The sequence below is a fragment of the Pleurodeles waltl genome, chromosome 6 (genome assembly GCF_031143425.1).
Source record: "Pleurodeles waltl isolate 20211129_DDA chromosome 6, aPleWal1.hap1.20221129, whole genome shotgun sequence".
Taxonomy (NCBI): Eukaryota; Metazoa; Chordata; class Amphibia; order Caudata; family Salamandridae; genus Pleurodeles; species Pleurodeles waltl.
In genome coordinates, this window is record NC_090445.1 from 559295418 (window position 1) to 559320282 (window position 24865).

A 24865-nucleotide genomic window follows, 5' to 3' on the forward strand; every position below is an offset into this window, starting at 1 on the left:
CGTGGGGAAGCAGCCTTTGTAATTCTTTCTTTATTTTACATACCAGGCTCTTTCGAAAACAACTGCGCCTTCCTTTTCATCAGAGGGCTTGTTATCTACACTTTGCCTTTTCTCAGCAGCTTCGGACTTTGTTCCGATGAGATGAAGACATTGAGGCCACTTGCCTTGCACGAGAACAGACGGTTTGGTAAACGCCATGCTGCTGGACACCCTCTGGTACATGTCCAAAATGTTTTCACCACGTTAAAATTGCTGTTTCATGTTCGATTCTGTTAAATTAAAATGACATAAAGCTTACAGGCACAATGAAAAGAACATCTCATGCACAAATCCTGGTTCTTGTGCCCCAGAAACACGAAGGTTGCCGATGGTTAGTAAACTGTTGAGCTTGCCTCGTTTGCAGAATTATATTTGTATATACCGTGAGGCTCCAAGAAAAACAAGCAATTGCAATGGAATGGGTCACGCGTTTGCTCGAGTTACAGCTATTAGTATTGTAAATTTCTAACTGGACTTTTCTTGCCACATAGATTGAAAATGAAAAGTAAAACAGTTGACAGAAGCAAGCCGATTCAAAGTGCCACTGGCACCATGAGCATGAGCAGAAGAGTTATTGGCTTCCTGCGTGAATATCTAGAAAGGATTACGGCTGGGCTGAAAGGCAAACCGAAACCGGAGGAGGGGCCATCACACGCTGTAACAGGAGGAAGTGTGACGTAGTCTGATGGCCAACAGAAATGTTCACTTAGTTAAAACGCCTGGGGAGGGAACTCAGCACACAAAGGAGGGACATTTCACAAAATGCACCAATAAAAATTAAGCATTTAAGACAAGCACAACAGAGAATGAATAGCAAGAGTGAAAAAGGGCTCTTTCTGGACCATAGAGCTACCTTTCTGTCAAATTTGGTGTAATTCCGTCCAGTGTTTTTTTGTGCTATCGCTGTTCAATTTTACCTATGGGTATTAACATTGGAAACACTCTAAATTTCGCCCCCTTCTTTATCTCAGTCCCTGCTTGATGGATCACACTGAAACTTCCCAGACATCAGCTCACGTGACTGTCTAATTATTTTGGAAATTTTTGTGAAGATACGTCAAGCGCTGCCAAAGATATGGGCAAGCAAAAAAACAGCTTTTTCTACAGAAACTAGGTCCTAATTGTAACTACAGAGTGGCGACTTCCACTTGGTAACATATATATATATATATATATATATATATATATATATATACATATATATATAGAGAGAGAGAGAGTGTGAGTGTGTGGGTGTGTGTGTGGGTGTGTGTGGGTGTTTTTTTTTTTTTTTTTTGGCTTCTTTATTATTAGAGGTCCAGGCACTGCATGTGGACGCACTGTGATCTTCTGCGTGCTCCTTCTGGGCAGTGAGAGGTAGGAGTAAAACCAAATTTGCCAAGGATTCTGGAAGGGCATATGTAAATAAATGCTTTCAACTTCAGAGCCCAAAGCATCATTTCCCAATTATTTATTGTATCTATTTAAACAAACCTTTAAAATGTCATAACTGCAAAAATAATATTGGCGCAATCAATTAATCGCTCACATGTCAGCACTGCCTTAAGACCAGGTTTACTTGCAACATATTTCATTCACTTCTTTGCTCTTTACGTGGATTACTAACACAGCTTTCGTTTCAATTCTTAAAAATTGTTCTCTTTTTTTGTTTAGACTGATTGGCTGGGCTGTCACATTCGGTAGAAATGTGTAAGTGTGGCGCAACACTGCCTCCTACTTCGCTCCATTGGCAACAGGTAGCCAAGGAATACTGCCTCAAGACCTTGACAATTTATCAGTTTACCCCAGTACCCACCCCCCCACCAAACTCCACTGCTCTCAGCTGACCACACAGGATATCCCATGAGTAGATATTATCTGACGGTCTCGGAACACTAATGAATGCACTCGCTATACCAATCAGATCTTGTACTGGCTGTATTCTGGCAACCAAAAAGATGTTTGAAACACAGAATTCAGAGTCTGTTTTTCCAAACCAGATCCCCAAAGCGATTTTCCATAGAGTTCTTTGTGCTTGTTCCCTTTCATTAGGACTGTGTAAAACCACCATTGTGCGTAGTTCCCTGCTGATTTTACAAGAAACTATCCCTATGTCAAGGAAGGGCAGCTTTCCCCAAATTAAGCCACAGAGGACTTTATGACAAAATAGAATAACGATTACCAATAGGTTATGAATTAAAACATATCAATTTGAGTTATCCAAGCACAAGTTGTTTGTCAAACGCCTTTACATTGATTTGAACTGTATGCCCACTTTCACAATCACATTCTGACTCTTGACTACACACCTCCCGTATATATTTATATAAGGTTGTAGTCCATACTGATGTAGACCGATATCAATGTGAGGAGGAGTCCCATAATGAAGCATGCCAGCCTTTGGGACGGTGAGGGCTTCTATAGAACAGACGAACGAGTTACTTACCTTCGGTAACGACTTTTCTGGTGGATACATTAGCTACCTGTGGATTCCTCACCTCATGAATACTCCCATGGCGCCAGCATTCGACGGAAATCTTCTTACTAGTCTCTGCACGTCGACGAGGACGTCACTGTCGCCCACGCGACGCCGTCTGACGTCATACAGGCAATAAGAGGTCCTCGACGACGTGCGGACGTCAGTACCAATCATTTTTTACGTGCATGAGAACAACCAGGCAATGCAATGAAAGAGCAAGGCAACATCCATTATATTGTAAAAATACACCACATTGTATGAATAACTGTAAATCTTTTTATGTACATATATATATATATAAAACTCTCTCTTTTAAAATATATACACACACCAAGTATATACATAAAGATATATACATATATATATATATATATAAATATATTATATATACATCTATTGCACCCTCAAAGACCAAGAGGAGCGCACTCAAGGATTACTTGGTAAGACCAGAAAGGCAATGGGGAGGCGGGTGGGACCGTGAGGAATCCACAGGTAGCTAATGTATCCACCAGAAAAGTCGTTACCGAAGGTAAGTAACTCGTTCTTCTGATGGATACAACTACCTGTGGATTCCTCACCTCATGAATAGAGTCCCAAAGCAGTACCACGCCCGGCGGTGGGTGCCTAAATGGTCAAACCAAGAAATCCTGCAGCACTGACCGTGCAAAATGGCCGTCCCTTCTAACCTCAGAATCCAAACAGTAATGTTTTGCAAAAGTGTGAAGGGACGACCAAGTTGCGGCCTTGCAGATGTCGACCACAGGAACACCTCTGGCCAAGGCCGAAGTGGCCGACTTAGCTCTGGTGGAAGGAGCTCTAATGCCCTCAGGAGGATCCTTCTTTGCCAAAGAGTAACATATTTTAATGCAAAGAACAACCCACCTGGATAGTGTTCTCTTGTGGACTGCCTTTCCTCTCCTCTTGCCCACGTATCCAATAAACAGCTGATCCTCCAGCCTGAAATCCTTTGTTCTATCGATAAAGAAGCTCAACGCTCTCTTTGGGTCCAGACGGTGCAGTCTTTCTTCCTCTTTGGAAGGATGAGGCGGAGGATAGAACGTGGACAAAGTAATTGCCTGAGCCAAATGGAAGGGTGAAACAACCTTCGGGAGGAAAGCAGCCTTGGTCCTCAACACCACCTTATCCCCATAAAAAGTTGTATAAGGGGGTTTTACTGATAAGGCCTGCAACTCACTCACTCTCCTTGCTGATGTTATAGCTATCAGGAAGACTGTTTTTAAAACCAAATACCTCAAGGGGCAAGAATGCATAGGTTCAAAAGGGGACCCCATAAGGAAAGTCAGGACTAAGGACAAATCCCATTGCGGCATAACGAATGGCTTTGGAGGATATTGATTTAGAAGACCTTTCAAGAATCTGATAACAATAGGGGATTTAAATAAAGATGGTTGGTCTGGAAGACATAAGAAGGCTGACAAGGCCGATAAATAACCTTTAATGGTAGCCACTGCACAACCTTTCTGCGCCAGAGATAGAGCAAAAGACAAAACGTCCGATAGATGAGCATGCAAAGGATCAATCTGCCTCTCTCCACACCACGCAACAAATTTAGACCACCTATTAGCGTAGATAGATTTAGTGGAGTGTCGCCTGGCCGCTAATATAACATCCACTACCTCAGGCGGGAGAGAGAAGGAACTCAGGTTGCCCCGTTCAATCTCCAGGCATGTAGGTGCAGACTCTGGAGGTTGGGGTGTAAAACCTGCCCCTGCGACTGCGAGAGGAGGTCTGCCCTGAGAGGGAGACGGAGCGGAGGGCACAGCGAGAGTTGGAGAAGGTCAGAGTACCACACCCTCCTTGGCCAATCCGGAGCTATTAAGAATACTTGGGCCCGGTCTTGGCGAATCTTCCTCAATACTCGAGGAATCAAGGGTATGGGAGGAAACGCGTAAAGCAACTGGCCGCACCAGGTCATTTGAAACGCGTCCCCCAACGCTTCCTGCATCGGATACTGAAGGCTGCAGAATAACGGACAATGCGCGTTCTCTCGAGTGGCGAACAGATCTACCGGAGGAAACCCCCACCTCTGGAAGATTAAACGGACTTGATCTGGATGGAGACGCCACTCGTGGTCTGCCGAGAAGTGGCGACTGAGACTGTCCGCATGCACGTTCAAAACTCCGGCCAGATGGTTTGCTATCAAGCAAATCCGATGGTCCTTTGCCCAGGACCATAGTCGAAGAGCTTCTCTGCAGAGAAGGTACGACCCCACTCCTCCCTGCTTGTTTATGTACCACATCGTGGTAGTATTGTCCGTTAGGACCTGTACCGACTGACCACGAAGGGAAGGGAGGAAGGCCTTGAGAGCCAGACGTACAGCCCGTAATTCTAACAGATTGATGTGAAAAATCTGTTCCTCTGGAGACCAAAGACCTTTGATCTCCAGATCCCCCAGATGAGCTCCCCACCCTAGAGTGGAAGCATCCGTTATGACTGTGGCCACTGGTGGCGACTGCTGGAACGGCTTTCCTTGCGAAAGATTGTTGCTTACAATCCACCACTTCAAATCCACAGCAGCATCTCTGGAGATCTTGACAGTACCCTCTAGATCCCCTCTGTGTTGAGACCACTGCCTTCGGAGGCACCACTGAAGAGCCCTCATGTGCCAGCGAGCATGCGTGACCAACAGAATGCAGGAGGCAAAAAGACCGAGCAGACGAAGGACCTTGAGGACTGGAACTACCGCTCCATTTCGAAACATTGGAACCAAATCCTGAATATCTTGAATCCGCTGAGGCGGAGAAAAGGCCCGACCCAATGTTGTATCCAGTACTGCCCCTATGAACAGGAGGCGCTGAGAGGGCTCTAGGTGAGATTTGGGCTCGTTCACCGAAAAACCCAGGTCGAACAACAACTGGGTTGTTGACTGCAGATGACGCAACACAAGCTCCGGGGACTTGGCTTTGATCAACCAGTCGTCCAAGTAAGGGAATACTGCTATCCCCTTCCTTCTGAGCTCTGCCGCAACCACCGACATCACCTTCGTGAAGACTCGAGGTGCTGAAGTAAGACCAAACGGAAGGACCGCAAACTGATAGTGTTGCGATCCCACCACAAACCGGAGATACTTCCTGTGTGACTTGAGTATCGGGATATGAAAGTAAGCATCCTGCAAGTCGACAGACACCATCCAGTCTTCCATGTTCAACGCCAAAAGCACCTGTGCTAGGGTCAGCATCTTGAACTTTTCCTGCTTGAGGAACCAATTCAAGATCCTCAGGTCCAGAATTGGTCTCAAACGACCATCCTTCTTGGGAATCAGGAAATACCTTGAGTAAACTCCTTGACCCCTTTCCTGCTCCGGGACCAACTCCACCGCGCCCTTTAAAAGGAGGACTTCTACCTCCTGTTCTAGCAACAGGAGGTGTTCTTGTGAACAATACGAAGGGCGGGGCGGGATGAGGGGCGGAAACTCCCGAAAAGGAAGGGTGTAGCCTTTTCCCACAACACTGAGAACCCAATTGTCCGACGTAACAGTCTCCCATTTGGTGAGAAAATGCTGTAATCTTCCCCCTACAGGAGAGGCGTGAGTTGGAAATGGTGGAAGCCTAAGGCTGCTTCCCCTGCTGCACCCCGCCAGAGGATGAGGAAGAGGCAGAGTGCTGCTGAGAGGCTCCTCTGGTGCGGACCCTACCTCTCCCCCTAAAAGATCTATAGGGATGGGAAGAGGCAGGTTGCTGATATCTTCCCCGAAAGGAAGAGGAGGAAGAGCCACGCCCAAATCCACGAAACCTCCTGAAAAATCTGGAAGAGGCCGTGGAAGAAGGAGCTTGGAGCCCTAACGACTTAGCCGTGGCCCTGCTTTCCTTAAAACGTTCCAAGGCCGAATCAGCCTTAGCCCCAAACAGTTTGTCCCCATCAAACGGGAGATCCAACAATGTGGACTGTACATCAGCCGAAAAGCCCGAGTTACGGAGCCAGGCCTGTCTCCTTGCCACCACAGTTGTGCCCATTGCTCTGGCTACCGAGTCGGTGGTATCCAGTCCCGTCTGGATAATTTGGGTCGCAGCAGCCTGGGCATTTGAGACAAGATCCAAAAGACCCTGGGGAAGCTCTGTAAACGAAGAGGAGATGTCATCCATCAGAGCATGAATATACCTCCCCAGGATACAGGTTGCATTGGTGGCTTTTAACGCCAGACTGCAGGACGAAAAAATCTTCTTCGACTGCGCCTCTAGCTTCTTTGAATCTCTGTCCCCAGGCACCGTCGGAAAAGAACCAGGCGCTGACTTGGACGAACAGGAGGCCTGCACCACCAAGCTCTCCGGCGTAGGGTGCCTGGACAGAAAACCAGGGTCAGTTGGAGCCGCCCGATACCTCCTGGCCGCGGCTCTGTGAACTGCTGGGGAAGATGCCGGCCTCTTCCACACCTCTAAAACCGGATCCAGCAGAGCGTCATTAAAAGGTAACAGAGGCTCCGCCGCGGCTGAGGCCGGATGTAACACCTCTGTCAAAAGGTTTTGTTTCGCCTCAACCACCGGCAAAGGCAGGTCCAAAAAACTAGCTGCCTTCCGTACCACTGCATGAAAGGAAGCAGCCTCCTCAGTATATTCCCCCGGGGACGAAAGGTCCCACTCAGGGGAAGTGTCCAGCCCACTGGCCGACTCCAGTCCACGCAGCCCATCACCCGAGTCCTCTAGCTCTCCTTCCTCTAGGGCTCATTGGTACTCCTGCTCTTCTAGTACCCGGAGAGCACGTCTCCTTGAATGCAGTCGTTGCTCAATCCGCGGAGTCGACAATGCCTCCGCCGAAGTCGGAGATCGACGCCGATCTTCCGAAGCCACCGACGCCGCATCCGGCGCCACAGGTAACTTCGGCGCCGACTGAAGAGCAGTTGAAACGGATGGACCCACCGGAGTCACAGGCCGAAATCTCGACGTCGACGGGATGGAAATCCCTGGGGCCAATCCTTCCGAAGCCACCGGAGCGGCCACCGGCGCCGACACTGGCGCCGAGCCCACGTTCCCAAACGGGAGAAAGGGCATAAAGGGTGCCGGCCGAAGAGGCGCAGGATCACCTAAAGAAAAGGCCAAAGGCCCAGCCGGAGCACCCCCTGGAGCCATCTGTTGGAAGATGGCATACATCGCATTCAAGAATGCAGAACTATCGGCTCCAGGGGTGGGAAAAGCCAGATACTGGGGTGCCTGTCTCTGAGGCGACCCCGACGCCGGCCTCGGCGTCTGCGCCGGAGAAAACACTTGAGGATCCAATACCTCAATCACCGACGCCTGTCCAGGTGAAGTTGGAGACGCCGGAGAAGGCAACGGCGTCGAAGGATGCGGCGTAACCGTGGGGCTGACCTCCCATGTTCTTCGGCGCCGATCCGGAGACCTGGAACGAGCCTCCCTTGAATGACGCCGAGATTCTCTACGGCGCCGGGAGTCTCGATGACGCCGATGTCTTGGAGAAGACTTCTTGTGATGCTTCTCCTTTGACTTGGCCATAAACAGCTTCGCCTCACGTTCTTTAAGAGCCTTTCGATTCATGTGCTGACATGAATCACAAGTCGAGACGTTGTGGTCGGAGCTCAAACACCAAAGGCAATCGGAATGAGGATCCGTCACCGACATCTTGCCTCCACACTCACGACAAGGCTTAAATCCAGACTTTCTCTGCGACATTATTTCCACAGCGAAAGACTACGCAGCAAGATATACACTGTAACCGCAAGAGTAACAGTTGCTCCCTCGAAGATAACCGTTTCGAATGCACGGAAAAAAGGGAACTGACGTCCGCACGTCGTCGAGGACCTCTTATTGCCTGTATGACGTCAGACGGCATCGCGTGGGCGACAGTGACGTCCTCGTCGACGTGCAGAGACTAGTAAGAAGATTTCCGTCGAATGCTGGCGCCATGGGAGTATTCATGAGGTGAGGAATCCACAGGTAGTTGTATCCATCAGAAAGTACAGGCTTTCACATTCATCTGCCTGTCACACACTGACATTTGATACTTATTGGTTTCTGCACAGACCACTCTGGGACTTTCTAGAAATGGCATAATACTTTGGTGGACAAAAGCAAAATTGTTTTAGGAGTATTTTCCCACTGTAGTGTGAAACTAACTTGAGGATATATATATAGTATTAGTAAGTGAAGCGTAAGTAAGTATATTTAATGAAGAAATGTGAATTCAGATGTGTAGTTAGTCTACATCATATTATCTGATAGTCTGAAATTCTTATATCAGGATTTGTTATTGCATCATCGCTTGGAACAGGTAAAGATTCAAACACGGACTACACTGCAGTGCTCCGTGCAGTGAACACAACGGAGCCACTCCAGTAGTCCTTTTAAAAAACTGCAAGCTCTTCATTACACTGGGAGAAAGTAATTGTTCCTTTAGTAAACACTTTTTGCGTGGAGAACATTTTCAATCCTTTTTTAAAGCCCATTCAGAAAGGCAGTCACTTCCTAAAAGGAAAACTTGAGAGGTAAAAGAAAATGCGTCACTCTGGCACAGGCATTTGAAAGTGACAGTCGCTTGCGACTTACAAAATTCTGTGCATGACCATCTCAACCAGGTCACAAAGTAGGAATTGCCAAGGCAGCACTCCAAAGCCGCCTTAAAGTAGAAGTGGTGCACAGCAGATGTCCTATCCCAAAATGTTGCCCAAATTACTTGAGCCCCTTCAGAAAACAACCCCAATCCATTGCGCCACAAATTAATTCAGCTCACATCTTGGAGTCTTTTCAGAGCCAGTCCAAGAATTGGGCCCTTTTGTCAGCTGGCAACTTCTCAAGTGCCCCCCACAGAGGTATGTCTGCCCATGGCCCCCTCAAATGTGACCTCATGCTCATGTGACAACTGCTCCTCTGTGCTTGTTTGAGCAGTCCTGCTCAAATAGTGAGTAAAAATAGACTGTGTAAAAATTAGTGTAAGGAAATGCCTCCTTGGCATGGTTACCCCCTGACGTTTTGCCTTTTGTTGATGCCAGTTATGATTGAAAGTGTGCTGGGATCCTGCTAACCAGGCCGCAGCACCAATATTCCTTCCCTAAACTGTACCTTTGTTCCCACAATTGGCACAGCCCTGGCACCTAGATAAGTCCCTTGTAAATGGTACCCCTGGTACCAAGGCCCTGATGCCAGGGAAGGTCTCTAAGGGCTGCAGCATGTTTTATGCCACCCTGGGGACCCCTCACTCAGCACATACACACTGCTTGCCAGCTTGTGTGTGCTGGTGGGGAGAAAATGGCTAAGTCGACATGGCACTCCCCTCAGAGTGCCATGCCCACATCACACTGCCTGTGGCATAGGTAAGTCACCCCTCTAGCAGGCCTTACAGCCCTACGGCAGGGTGTACTATACCACAATTGAGGGCATTTGTGCATCAGCACTATGCCCCTACAGTGTCTAAGCAAAACCTTAGACATTGTAAGTGCAGGGTAGCCATAAGGAGTATATGGTCTGGGAGTTTGTCAAACACAAACTCCACAGTTCCATAATGGCTACACTGAAATCTGGGAAGTTTAGTATCAAACTTCTCAGCACAATACATGCACACTGATGCCAGTGGGGGATTTATTGTAAAATGCACCTAGAGGGCATCTTAGAGATGCCCCCTGAATACCAGTCCAATTCCTAGTGCTAGGCTGACCAGTTTCTGCCAGCCTGCCACAACTAGACGAGTTTCTGGCCACATGGGGAGAGTGCCTTTGTCACTCTGTGGCCAGGAACAAACCCTGTACTGGGTGGAGGTGCTTCTCACCTCCCCCTGCAGGAACTGTAACACCTGGTGGTGAGCCTTTAAAGGCTCACCCTTTTTGTTACAGTGCCCCAGGGCATCCCAGCTAGTGGAGATTCCCGCCCCTCCGGCCACTGACCCCACTTTTGGCGGAAAGGCTGGAGGAGATAATGAGAAAAACAAGGAGGAGTCACCCACCAGTTAGGACAGCCCCTAAGGTGTCCTGAGATGAGGTGACCCCTGCCTTTAGAAATCCTCCATCTTGAGATTGGAGGATTCCCCAATAGGATTAGAGATGTGCCCCCCACCCGTCAGAGAGGAGGCACAAAGAGGGTTTAGCCACCCTCAAGGACAGTAGCCATTGGCTACTGGTCTACTGACCTAAACACACCCCTAAATCTAGTATTAGGGGCGACTCTGAATCCAGGACATCAGATTCCTGCAACCTCAAGAAAGAAGAAAGACTGCTGACCTGAAAGCTCCGCAGGGACGACGGAGACACCAACTGACTTGGCCCCAGCCCTACCGGCCTGTCTCCAGACTCAAAGAACATGCACAGCGATGCATCCAACAGGAACCAGCGACCTCTGAAGCCTCAAAGGACTACCCTGAACCGAAGGACCAAGAAACTCCAGAGAACAGCGGTACTGTTCAAAAACAGCAACAACTTTGCAAGTTTCTATCAACTTTTTAAAAACTCACTGTTCCCACTGGGCCCTCCTTTGACCTCTGCACCTGACCGGCCCTATGTTGCTGGTGCGGTGACTTTAGGGTTGCCTTGAACCCCCAACGGTGGGCTAACTATGCCCAGGAAACTGAACTTGTAAGTGTGTTACTTACCTGAAAAATTAACCAATACTTACCTCCCCCAGGAACTGTTGATTTTTCACTGTGTCCACTTTTAAAATAGCTTATTGCCATTTTAACTAAAACTGTGTATGTTACTGCTCTAGTTCAAAGTTCCTTTCTTACCTTGCATTTTATGTATTTACTTCAAATCTTGAATCTCATGGTTCTAAAAAAAATTAAGAAAATATATTTTTCTATATAAAAACTATTGTCCTGGAGTTAATTCTTCGAGTGTGTGTTCCTCACTTATTGCCTGTGTGTGTACAACAAATGCTTAACACTACCCTCTGATAAGCCTACTGCTCGACCATACTACAAACAAAATAGAGCATCAGAATTATCTAATTTTGCCACTATCAACCTCTAAGGGGAACCCTTCGACTCTGTGCACACTATCTCTCACTTTGAGATAGTATATACAGAGCCAACTTCCTACAATGAGCAAACATGGTGCATTCTTTAAACCCCTCCCCTCTCTTTCCCCCTTGCATCCAAACCACCTACTAGTTGCCCGTCATGGCCAGTCAGTCGAGAAAAATCCCTAGAGTACACCTCGCATAATACTTGGAGGAAGCTAAGATGCATTGTGTACTGGGCAAACAAGCGCAGGCAAATTATTGAAAAGCCATTCTGAGAGTCAGAATTAAATTATTTAGATTCATACATCTCATACAGAACTAATTCGGCTCTGTGTGGTCAAAATGGCCAAATCAATAAACTGAAGTAAAAAAGCAAGAAAAAGCATTCCCCTGCCCAATTTATTTAATCCACTTAACAAAAATTGCACATAATTCATAGGGCAGTGGCTTCTAAGCGCTAAAGACAAGTTCAGGAAAGAACGCACGCTCATCCATCTCCCTGGTGAATTAAAGGCTGCTGCACTCACCAATCACTATCTCGGCTGTGGTGAAGGCTTCACGGTCCCCAGAGTGCTCTAAGTTACATAGAACATATGTAACTTATTTTTTTAACAACTTTATATTCATTTCATAGATTCAGAGATTCTTAATTTACAGGTTTTACGCTTGTGAGCTATAATTGGCGCAAACCATCATTGGGCATTATACGAATTCTAAACATACTCATTTGGAGTTTTCCACTAGATGTAAGACAGAGATGAACAAGCATTTGCAATGCAATGGGTGTCACGTTTGCTTGAGTTAGAGCTATTAGCGTTGTAAACTGGAGGACGTGTGGCAATGCATATGTGCAGCGCGGCTGCCGCAAATCTCAAGGGGAGGGCGGGCAGGGGTGTTGATGGAGACAGGGGAAATTTACAAAAAAAAAGTTTTTAAAAAACGAGCGCGATCGCGCTGTGTAAAACCCACTGAGATCGCGCTGTGTAGGAAATACAAAGAAAAAGTAGCCCAGAAATCATACTGAAAACATGGAGCCTCTTATGCTTTTAGTCATTGGCCGGTGCGCTTTTGGACGGCTTAACACCGGAAAAGGCATGACGCATGCATGCCTTTCACCAAATGAAATCAAGCGAATTTTAAAAGGCAAGCCCACAAACCAATGAAAGTGACTGGCATGACATGGGCGTGGTTAAAAGCCCACAGAGAAATTACAATAGAGCGCTTATGCGCTCGATCCTAAAAAATGGAGGACAGGGTTTTGTTAGTATTAATAATGCAACCCAGTTACCCGTGTGCCCCACCCCACACCCTTGCCACTGTTTTAAGGCTTCCGTCCATCCTGGTCAGTTCTTCTTCCCATTCCTCGTTGCACAAGTGAGGTAGATTTGGCAGCGTGAATTATGTATTAGGTGCCACAGTGCTACATACATTTGTCAGGATAACTACGTCAGCAGTTAACAACAAGGGCTTGTGCGCTTGCTCGCCACTCCCCCTCTTCTGCACCCATCTGCTGTTGCTGTTTTGGAAGGGGCGATTTTTTTTATTTAACAGAATTGATTATTAAAAAAAAAAAGAAACGTACTTACCTTCCCCCTCTCCCTTACTGTTTTCGCCTGGCTGTTCTGTATCACTGAAACAAAGCACTTCTCCCTCTGTCTTCACTGATGCTGAACAAGATTCAAGCGTTGATTTTTTAACCTTTCCCGTCTGGGCAAACGTTGCCACTGTTTGAACCCTGTGTTTTTTTTCTTCTTTAGCTTGTGTAACCTAGACCTGGAGAAACAGTTTATTATGTTGATGGGCATCAATAGTGATATTCCAGATAACTTCTAAAATAAATTGGTGGGTTAACAATTCAGCTGCTGATATGTGTAACTTGCTTTTCAGGGTTTCGAACGCCCTCAGGGTCACCTCGAGCTTTCTCTCCCTTTATTGAATATATAGAAAGAGATATTGGTAGGCCCGCATTTAATTTAAAACAGCGCGGATTATTTTACAATTCCGGTACATGTCCACCCAAAGGTATTCCGATTTATTTAAGTGGCCTAATGCAGCAGCAAGTACGTTGTTAGTAAAACGGCATACATGTGTTCCATGGCTAAACACTGAAAAGGGCCCAAAGCGAGACCTATTGGCTATGCCAATGCTTGTTAATGAGCTGCAGACAGTTTTACTGGACCTCATTCACACGGACCAGATGGCTTTGTGCCAAACCGTAACTCTGCCTCTTCCATTTTTTAGATCAAACGCTGCAAATAATGCTTACTTCACAGTCATATCCATTTCCATGGAAAAAGCATTCCAGAAAAGGCAGATCCATAAAAATTTAGGATTTGTTGATGCAGTCCTATGAAGGGTCGGAATCCTATTTAAGACTCCTTAACATGCATTAAAACCGGCACACAGACACAGCTGGAAAGAGGGACTAGACAATCGATCCCCTAGTCTCCATCGCTGTTCTCTTTAGAAATGGAGCCATTTGCTAGTCAGACTATAAGAGAATGGTGATCAGATGGCCCTAAACTTGCAAGGAGACATTCACTTAATCCTATTATGAGGTCGATGTCCTGTTGTATGTCCAGGGTGTGAAGATTGTTCTTCCACTGGCCTCTCAGGCACTCGGGAGCTTTGATAGACTGTCCGGGTTAATACTGAATAAAACAAAGACGTATTTTCTCCTTAACGGCCCTCACGGCAGGGTAAGATTTTGAATTAGATACTGGGGGAGTGTAACTATACTAATAATCAATACACTACCGAGGAGTCGGTATTTACAGACACCTTCTCGATATAATTTTAGGTAATTTGGACAGTGCCTTAGCGAAATACAAGTATCTCTGCTGCTTTTGGAAAAAAATACCCCTCTCCTCTTTGTGTAGAGTGTATGTGGTTAGAATGATTCTTTTATCCCGGTTATCACAATATTTCATTTTTGTCCCGGGGGTTTTCACGGGCCGTTTTTTCCAAGAGGTCAAAACAATAGTAGGGGGCTTGATTTGGGGTAATGGCAGACGCGGGGTTGCTATTTCTAAATTGTACATGCCCATCAAGGAGAGTTGCCTTGGTGCTTCTGATCTTGAGGCATCCTATATACCTCCACAACTCCAATGGGTAGTCCTCTTACTCACATCATTTTTCACACCTGGAATGCATTAGAATTGTCCTGGACTGAAAGAAAATTACAGTGTTTCTTCTTAGTGAACAGCAAACCCCTGACAATATATCATGTCTTTTGGTAGTCACTGGGCACTGTTAATATGGATGCACCCAAAAAAGATCAAGAAGGGCTTTCCTTATGCCCCTGACCTTCATATCATGGCTCCAAGATGCAGTTTTACAACTCAGGGTTTGTAATGTCCCTTTTGGAATTGACATTATCATGCAAATGCTTTTAGCTGGGGGTGGAGCCCGATATATGGTTACTGTTTTTTATAAAACAGTCAAGTCCATGCAAATGGGAACCTACTTGCCCTTAAGTCCAGCTAGGACTATGACCTAGCAATGGACGTCTCAGTGGTCGAATTGGAAACATCACATATGTGGTAAAAGTTCCGGAAATACCATTATGAAATTCTTACAATTCAAATGAAATGTCTCCATTATACATATCTAACACCCTCTATATTCCCTGGGGCCCTCACACATCATATATGTTCCGGTCCTGACACAATTGTCCTTCCCATGGTGTGATCACGGCCGAATATTGGTACCTATTGGATAAAATCACAAACTTACTTTCAACCTGGGTGGATAGGGCATCATTAGTTGGACACTAGGATTTGTCTTTTGGGCCTTATGTCACGACCCAAGATTAACAAAATGAAGTGCAAATTTATGGATGTGGCTCTTTTAGTGGCCAAATGAGCCATTTGCCATCTGTTGGGAATCACAACAAGCAACCGGACTCCACAAATGGAGGCTGGAACTATACCGGTGGGTTCAATCTGAAGATTCCATGACCTGCATCCTCTGTCTCTAACTGAAGAAAGTGGTAGTTCACTGACTTCGATTCTATTTTATTTCAAGTTGATCTGAAATCAGATGACAGAGCACCTTGATCTTTGCTGAATTTTATTTCCAACATATGGGGGGGGGGTCATTACGAGTTTCACGTTATGACAGTAAGACTGCCGCGCAGGCGGCTGCCAAAAGACTGCCATGTTGGCGGTGATCCGACCGCTGTATTAAGAGTCATTCACCAAAATCCACCAAAAAACAGGCAAAATTCTGAAACTGTCAGGACACTGGGGAACAGAAAGATGGGGGTCCCACCACCAACACCACCAGCCTAACAAAAATCATCCAATCAAATTATGATCCCCAGATCATGACAGCGGTTCTTCCATGGCAGAAAACCATTGGCAGTGCGAACCACAGCAGTCTGAACTGACTTCAGTCAGAACACCACACCACATTGGATAGTTTGAATTCCCCACACATGCCACACCTACACACTGCACTATATAAGACACCCCTACACAACACACAATCCTTTTCAACCAGAAAGCCACACACAGCCAGGGACAAGCAAAAAACTTATTGATGTAGCAAAATAAACAAGAGGCACCCCTACACATTTCACTCAGCATATATCCCACACCTGCACAACACACAGAACACACAATTTACTATCACACACAATACACAACAACCGTCACCCACTCACATCACAGCACCCACACCTCATCACTAAAAGTTTTTTACCATTTCTTTCACTACCTCACCGTCTTTCCCACCACTACCATGGCCCCACAAAAACATCCATGTTTCACTGATGATCAGTTGAGGGTCAAGGTGGAAGAAATTGTCAGTGTAGAGCCACACCTTTTCGGAGCACAGGTCCAGCAAATATCCATAGCCAGGAAAATGGAGTTGTGGCAAAGGATATTCGAAAGGGTGAATTCTGTAGGCAGTTACCCAGGCACAAGGGGTGACATCGGGAAGAGGTGGAACGACCTCAGGGGGAAGGTATGTTCCATGGCCACCAGGCACTAGTTGGCGGTCCTCTAGACTGGCTGTGCACCCCCACCTCCTCCCCTTACTTTCACATCATAGGAGGAGAAGGTCTTGGACATCCTGAGGGCCTGACAGGAATGCCTGGGGGAGTAGAGTCGGGTAAGTCACCACAACATTCATGTCATCAAAAAGTTTAGTCTTGCATGCTCCCCAATCAACTTTCCACACCTAAATGACCAAACCGCCCACCACCTTTCTGTCCAAATGTCCAATTAACCCTCACTGGAATGCCACATGTCTAATGAACTCACCTGCGGCTACACTCTGTGAGAACGGCATGTGAAGTACTGAGAAATAGCAGTACTACAACTCCAAGAAGGCAGTGTTCCACCATTATGAAAGCTAGAGCAGTGCTCTTAAATTAAAATGTTCTTGCATGTAAAACTTAGATTAAAAGTAACCCATCCTGAATGCTCCACCGTATAACAGTGCAAGGCAATGACAGCGATGTAATGGCCAATTAACATTATCATTACACGCAAAACACAGCCACAGCTGTGTCCCCTACCAAACTGCCCTTTGAGAAAGGCTTAATAACAATGTCATCTACTCACCAGGGGGGCAGCTAAATGACAAACTGGATGCACTTGCAGTACATCCAGACAGAGGCCCAGGTCAAATGGGCTCTCTTATACTGTCTGCCAGCTCTGACACCATTGTGCATTGTCAAGCTTTTAGTCAAATCAATGATGTCACACACCTAACAAGGAGATAACTGTACATTGTCATATCTTCACTCAGACAAGATATGAGGGTATCAGCAGTCATTTAAACACCAACGTACTCCAAGAGCTTGGAACATGGTGCATGCAATAGCTAATCTCTGTGTCCTACTTTTGTCTAGCAAAGATGTGGAAGCAATTGTCATTGTCATATCAGTGGATCATCTAAAGGTAGTGTGTGCATCTCACATACCATGTTTAGTTCTCAAAGTTAAACATCACTTGTTGCTTCACTTAAAGCAACTGTGTGTTCAACTTCTCCTACAGGTAACCTTTCCTTTCACAACATGGAGAGGGGACCAGAGACTGTCACTACCCTTCTTGATGAAGGCCCCAGTGAGGAAAACACCCCTGGATGATCAGACAATGAGGAGGAAGCTGTCCCAAAAAGGACACCTGGTCAGTCAATAACTGTCAGCCTCACCCTGCCCACAAATACTCCACCCAGCCCTGTTGCAGCCACATCAGAGGCAACCATTTGCCCCCAAACCTGTGTCCCAACGACAGTTTCTTCCATTGTGTGCCCCCAAGTACCTGAGTATCCCCTTGCACCCCTGACAATGAGGGTTCTGCCACCAGTGAGGTTGGGCACACTGTGCCATGGGCACAGACACATGGGGGTAGGGTGTGTGGGAGGGATGGTGTGGTCCAGAAAGGAACAAAACTGACCAAGAGACCATCTTCCAAGTCTTGGAAGCCTACCAAAATTTACAAGGCAAGATGGGCCAGGTACTGACCATGATGGGAAGATCAGATAGCTGCAGAGGGACAACCACCAGGAAGCCGTGCAGCAGTGCCAGGCAGAAAATGCCTTACTGGCTTCCATTGCTGGGGAGCTGAGGGACATGATCATTACCCTGAGTAGGCTTTGCACCCAACATCAGGCCTCTTCTACATATGTGGTTGCTAGTGGAATGGAGGCTCTGCCACAGGAATGGAATGCCTCAGAGACTAGACCCTCTGTAACTGAAGAAACCCCCACAAACGTGGACGTTCACCCACACATCCAGGAGGAGCAGATGCCAGGACAAAACCCACTGCTAGGAAGTGAAGCCCTACTGTTTGTTTCCCCTTGTGTGCCACAGATACAGCCTGTTGACTGTTCTGAAACATAACTCCATTTTCCTATGGTGCAACGACACTGGACTTGTTTTTCCAAATTGGTGTAGCTGTACCTTGATGATTTCATCCACCATGACTGAACCCTTCACTGCATACTTTGTGATATTTCCGTTTCAAAACACTCATTTTTTGTTAACTCCCCAATAAATACCAACTAACCACAGGTCCTGTGTAAGTGTGATGTATCAACCGTTTACACCAGTCACGTATGACAACTATAATAGCAAGATGTACCTCTCTAATGTTATCTTTTATTATGGTCATCACACATGTACTGGATAGCTTAGATACATATAGCTTTGGGATTGTAACATAGACATGACACAAATCACCTGGATTGTACATTTATTTTAAAAATGAAAAACAGCACATAGTAAAGTACTGCTGTGGACTTCAGTGTTTCAGCTTAGGTGTCATTCAACACCAACCAACAGAATAATGAAGTAATGCACATGTCAGTCTTTCACCATCACAGGAAGGTCAACAGATTGGTGCAATGTATCATCAGCTAGAGCCTTTACAAATAGCCATACCTCAGCTTTCATATGGCCATACCCCATGTAAATGACAGAGGTCAGCACTGATCTTCCCAGTCATGGGACCGTCAACTTACCATGGTCAGGTGTCTGTAGGCTTGCCACTCACCTATGTCAATCTTCAGAAACATGCACATTGGTCTGCAAAGTTGAAATACACAGGCATCTATATGTACAAGTTAGTCCACATAAAACAAAAACCATTATGATAGTAGAGGGTCTGGATATCACATCATGACGTGTTTGACACAGATGGACACACACATGGCACCATTTGAGCCACCTCCAATGACAAACAAGTCTTTTGTGGGAAAAAGGATACTAACATCCCACTGTCCTGACAGTTTGGGCATAGAAATCACATAACACAAATCTCATGCTAAACAGTACCTGGTTAAATCCATGTCTACTTCACATGTCAATCAGCAAATCCCATCTGCCTATGACACTGACTAAGATTGCCAAATAAGGATGAGCCAAACAGCAAATCTGCAAGTCTATCACTGAGAGAGATAAGGAATAGGACACATACATCACATTGTCAAATCATAAGTTCAATTGTAACTTTGATTGTGCATTTGCAAAACATTATACCATATACATATCAGTTCTGTACACAACTCCAAGGAACAATCTGCATGGATATCTGAGTCGTGAGCTTTGGAGCCACTTAGGACCTTATTATGGTGACAGCAAGAACATTACATGGCATGCTGAACCTAGACCACACCAAATGAAAACTCTATTGTAAAGTAGCATCACATACCTTGAGACTGTTGAAGTATTAATTGATGAGATCTGCCCTGATGTCTCCAGCTGCATCCTCATACTCACCTGGCAAATCTCCATTTCTACCCACGGGATTTGCTGGCTCCCCCTCATCTGGTATGAATGGTATTTGACAACTCAGGGCAGGGGTATGAAGCATGCAGCAGGCAACAACAATTTGACATACCTTGTAGGGTGATTAGAGGAGGGCTCCTTCAGACTTGTCAAAGATGTGAAATCTTGCCTTCAGGAGCCCAAAAGTCTGCTCCACAACATGCTTTGTCCTTCAGAGGGCCTCTTTGAAGCAGACTTCCCCTGGTGTGGTTGGGTAACTCAGTGGTGTCAATAACCAAATACGGTTTGGGTAGCCAGAGTCCCCTGTAAGGTACAGTTACATCAATCCAAACTTTATTCTTCGACATCAACATATATAGTAGCATGAAATAAGGCTTAGACACACATTCCATATATGTCTTACCAACCAGCCAGGCCCTCTCTGTGTATACACTGCAGATGATTTTGGTGGCCTCTGAGCGGAATGGAGGCAGGCGGACTCCCTGAGTTCTGCCGGTGAGAAAGGAGGTGATCCAGTCCAGGGCTATGTCACCGATTCCTGCATTGCTGAGGCGTGTGCGTAGGGTGGGATGGCAGATGGTGTCGAACGCGGCTGAGAGGTTGATCCTTGACACCTCAAGATCTAGGCTTCCAATATCCTGGTGGCAAGTAGTCCTGGTCTTTGCCAACTGTCCATTCCAAAGATCGTTGAACCATCTCTATGTGCAACATAGAGCCTGACAAGTTCAAAATAGTCCTACTATTCCAGAGGTGACATCAGAATGGACATTCTACATGTTAGAAACTACGGTGGTATAACTAGTCTCCTAGACAATCCATAGTTCTGATATAGGACTACAGATTATTAGTACCATGTGCATGTCCTCTGGATGGTAAGTAGCAACACAGAAAATCCCTTATCCAATTTGTTGTGGGCATGCAAAACAGGCCAGGACATCTTAATGATTTGACATGGGATACTAGTAATTGCCAACATCATGTGTGCAATGTTATGTTATGCCATATGTCAAAATTGTGATGCAACTTAGACATACTTTCTCTTGATATTGTGGATATGTTTTGAAGGCTTTTTGTATGGAAACCAATTGTGAGCACAGACTTGATTGTGTTGCATGTGTGGTAGTTCGCATTCACATGTGGGTGGGATGGTAGATGTAGTCAGTCATTTGTCTTGCCTTAAGGTGTATGTCTCTATCATGGTTATCTCAGAAGTGGTTTATGGCATTGGGACTTCCTATATTGATGTAAGATTACTCATGTCTGAACTGTGGATAGTGAGGTTGCCACTTAAATAATGGTCAATTGAGATTGCCACTCATCATGAATAGTTGAAATGTATGTGCCCTTAATGCACGTGACAGGTGTCCATTGTCTTTGAGGTGTAGATATGCTACCTGTGGTTGTCTGTGGGTAAATCCAGTGAGCTAAATAGGGCCCTGAAAGTGTACATGACTTATTTTTAAGGTGGTGAATGACTAAGATGAGTAGGTCCACAAAGTCTGTTTAAATTTGTTCTACAACACTATTGGCACATGTGTTTGTGATATGGGTTAAGACTCTCATACTCCAAATTTGGATATGCCAAATAGAGTAGGTGCAAGTGAGCATTTATCATTTGTGAAGGTTGTAAACACTGTAAAATGAAAAGTTTTTGGCTTCTATGCAACATGCTGTCTTGTGGATAGCATTTGATGAGCTTACTTTTCCGGAACATGACATCAGGTCATGTTATGAGAATATGTTGTTTGTTGTCTGTTATGTGAAGGTCAATGTTGCCACAATGTCCCATAGCTTGGCTGTTGTTTTACAATGTTGATGTGGATAGGGACCCAAATTCATGTTACCAAGTCAGCTTGTGTTGGAATGGTTAGTGTGATAGCTGTATTCATAGGATGGTATTGTTTATGTGAGATAGGTGGCTTATGTGGTGTGTGACACTGAATGTTGTCGTGACATGATGTTGGCACTAACCTGGTTCTATCTGGGGGCGTAGTACACCTAGATGTAATGTTAGTGATGTGTATATTGTGATGTGATGTAATGTGATGACCCTACCTCTCTCTCTCTCTCTGTTTACCAGCATCGACAGGTGAAGGAGACGGGGCACAGCTGAGTGCGGAAGCTGCTGACCATAGGACCCCAAGTCATGATACCACCGACAGGGGCCCGGAGGGTGAGGGGAGTGCCACGGGGGAGACAGGATACATGTCATCATCTTCAGAATTCTCCTCCAGTGGACACTCCCTGGCAGTGGCGGACTCATCTAGGACCCCCCCAGCATCATCTCTATCCACAACCCCCCTTTCTACCACCACCCTCCCTGTAGCTCCCCACCCAGTTGACCAATGCCCACTCACCCAAGAGGGTCGACATCTGCCTTGCCGCAGGCACCTCTGCCCCAGCCCCTGTTAGCTATGCTGCCCTCAGTGAGGAGGCTAGTGACCTCACGAGGTTGATCTCTGTGGGTCAGTCGACCATCGTGAATGCCATCCAGGGACTGGAAAATCAGATACAACAGAGTAATGCATTCCTAAGGGCATTCACAGTGCACTGGCTGGCCTATAGAGATAATTTCATAGTGTGGTGTCTGCGGGTGTGGTGACTGGGGTGGATGTCTGAGGGTCTGCTGTGGTGCTGTCTGTGGGTAGGATGTGTGTAGTGGCTGGATCTGTGAATTCCACCTTCCTCTCCCCAATCCCAAACCCCTTTTCCAAAACCCAGCCAAAGCACACAAACAGGCTAGCATGCATCCACATCAACATCCAAGGGCAGATCAGGCAAACACAAGCACCACAAGACACATCACTGACATGCACACAAGTAACATACACCTGCACACAACCCACACATGCACACACAGCAACAGTCACAACCTGCCCTGACACCCCCAGCATCACAGACAGCACACCTGACACACCTGCAGACACCACACCAGTATGGTAAATGTGTGTACTTACGGTTGCTGTCTTTGAAGATTCTGCAGTCTTTGGGAGCGCAGGAGCAGTGGGATGACGTCTAGTTGTGGTTCCATGGCAGCTCTGGACAAGTATGGCTTCCTGAAGGTGAGTGTCTCCTTTTATAGAGTTTGCATCCACCTGGGTTTCCGTGGTGGTGCGACTGCAGCGGAAACCTTGACGGTGTGCAGCCTTGTAATCTGTCCGGCGGAAATATGGTCCCTGCTGGCCTACAGGTGTCTTCCGTTGTCTGTGGTGGTCTTACCGCATTGGCGGTGCCGGCGTGCTTTGGCTGTATTCTGTTAGGAATACTGCTGTAGTCATAATTTGGTTGTCTTCTGCGCCAGCCTGTTGGTGGTCTGACCGCCACCGCTAACATGGTGGTCCTGAGACCGCCAAACTCGTAATGAGGACCATGGTGTTTATGTATGCTTGTTAGGTGCTATCAATAATTTCTCTCTGAGCTATTATCCTGATTTACCACAAGTTTCTCTGCCTGTCTTCTTTTTGTATATATATAACCTTTAGCCTATGGTTCTGTTGACACTTTACGCAATTGCAGTATCTAGTAATTTTTATTGTTAGATAAAAAGGTAGACCTAGAACACCCGGTAATTACAGTTCTAAGTCATATCAAATTTTTACTAGGTGCCAGAGAGCTGTTCTTAGTGTGGCTCTTGCACTCACAGATACTACGAATCAGAACCTGCCTCTGCACACCACTCTATGGTAACCAATGGACACTTTTTTGCCTTCAGTCATCCTTTAGCACCTGCTACTGGGTAAAAGAATGAACAGGAGCTAAAATGATTTCTTAATACACATGGCTGCCTGAGGCTCAAGATGGTTGCAGTGATTTCCCCCAGCTGAGGTTGTACTGTAGTACCAACAAAGCAGTGGACATTGCCACCCCCATTCAGAGACCGGTTGCCGGGGGCCCCAGCGGACCTACGAACTGAAGAGAGGGGCTGAATGAATGAGAGTTGGCACAGTGGCGTGCTCTGTGCCTGAGGTGTACTCAGAGGCCTGTGGTTCTCCTTGGACAGACCAGTCCCTGGACTTGAAATCGCAGTATCAGCTCACGTGGTAAGGTCAGCTAGCACCTCCATCAAGATGAGAGGGTGGGGAGTGAGTGCTGTGTGACCTGTGTTGTAGTGAATACCCACGTCTCAGTGTAGCCATATGTTAAACTGATGCATAAAAAATAGAGGTATCAGACAGTGGCGTCTACTCTCTCCGTTGCATTTCATGACCACTATAGAACCGTTTCAGGAGCTCATGAGGTAAGACAGAGAGACTAGAGGTATGCCTTTAGGGCACGAGGAGCACAACATTTTGCTGTGTGCTTTTCACTTGCTTTTATATCTGAGAAATGGTGAATGGGTTCTGGGTCTGACCATAAAAGTCCTTGGGAAAATATTGAGATTACAGACCAATTGGGCCAAGACGTACTTTACCAAAAACCTGAGTTGGAACTCAAACACCCTTATATGTAGAACAGCAAAATATCACCTGGTAAGAACATACATTTAAACACCCAGAGATGAATATCTACCATGGGTAAGATGATATCAGAGAAAGTAACCTAGGACCTGCCTTGCTCACAATAAGAGGGAATGTGGAATTCTGGAGAAACACAAACATTTCCAACTGTGGCTCGACTTTCTTTGTCAAAAATAGTAATCCTATTTAGTATTTTATATTTTTTGTGAAACTGCCAGTATGAGTTTCAGTAAGCTGGTTTAAAAATCTGCATTTATTGTTTGGGGATTTGATCTGGGGTGCCAGCAACATAGAGTCAGGCTAAAAATATTTAGGTTGCCAATCAAGGAGGTGGGAGTTGGAGTTCCAGATCATGAGATACACTGGTTAGCATCTCAAATACCATGGAATGGCAAAGGGCTGGATGGAGAAGATGGGACCGATAGGAGCAGTTTCTTAAGTAGGAACGCTGAAAGCATTGGTAGTGGGGGAATGCGGGGTACTCAAGATTGAAGATGGAAACCCAGACTCCTTAGAATGCTGCAGAAGAAGCGCAAACAAAACCTTGCACATTCAGCTTTATACTCTGGTGGTGTCGTTAGTGGGACTCGCAACTGTAGTAGGCTTTTTTACTGCTTGCAAATTGGCCCAATGGACAACTGTCAGGCTTCTGACAGTAGAAGACTGCTATAAAACAAGAGAAATAAAAAAAATCAGCTACATTAGTAGAAGGGTATGGCTTCTTGCCACCACCCAGAAATTACGGTGCAGTAAGAAT

The 24865-nt window shown here is 46.1% G+C and overlaps 1 protein-coding gene across 1 annotated transcript in view; it reads right to left on the bottom strand.

The window, feature by feature from the left end:
- Positions 1-24865, bottom strand: part of AMPD1 (adenosine monophosphate deaminase 1) — a 1595039-nt gene that overhangs the window by 111273 nt on the left and 1458901 nt on the right. The window lies entirely within an intron of this gene.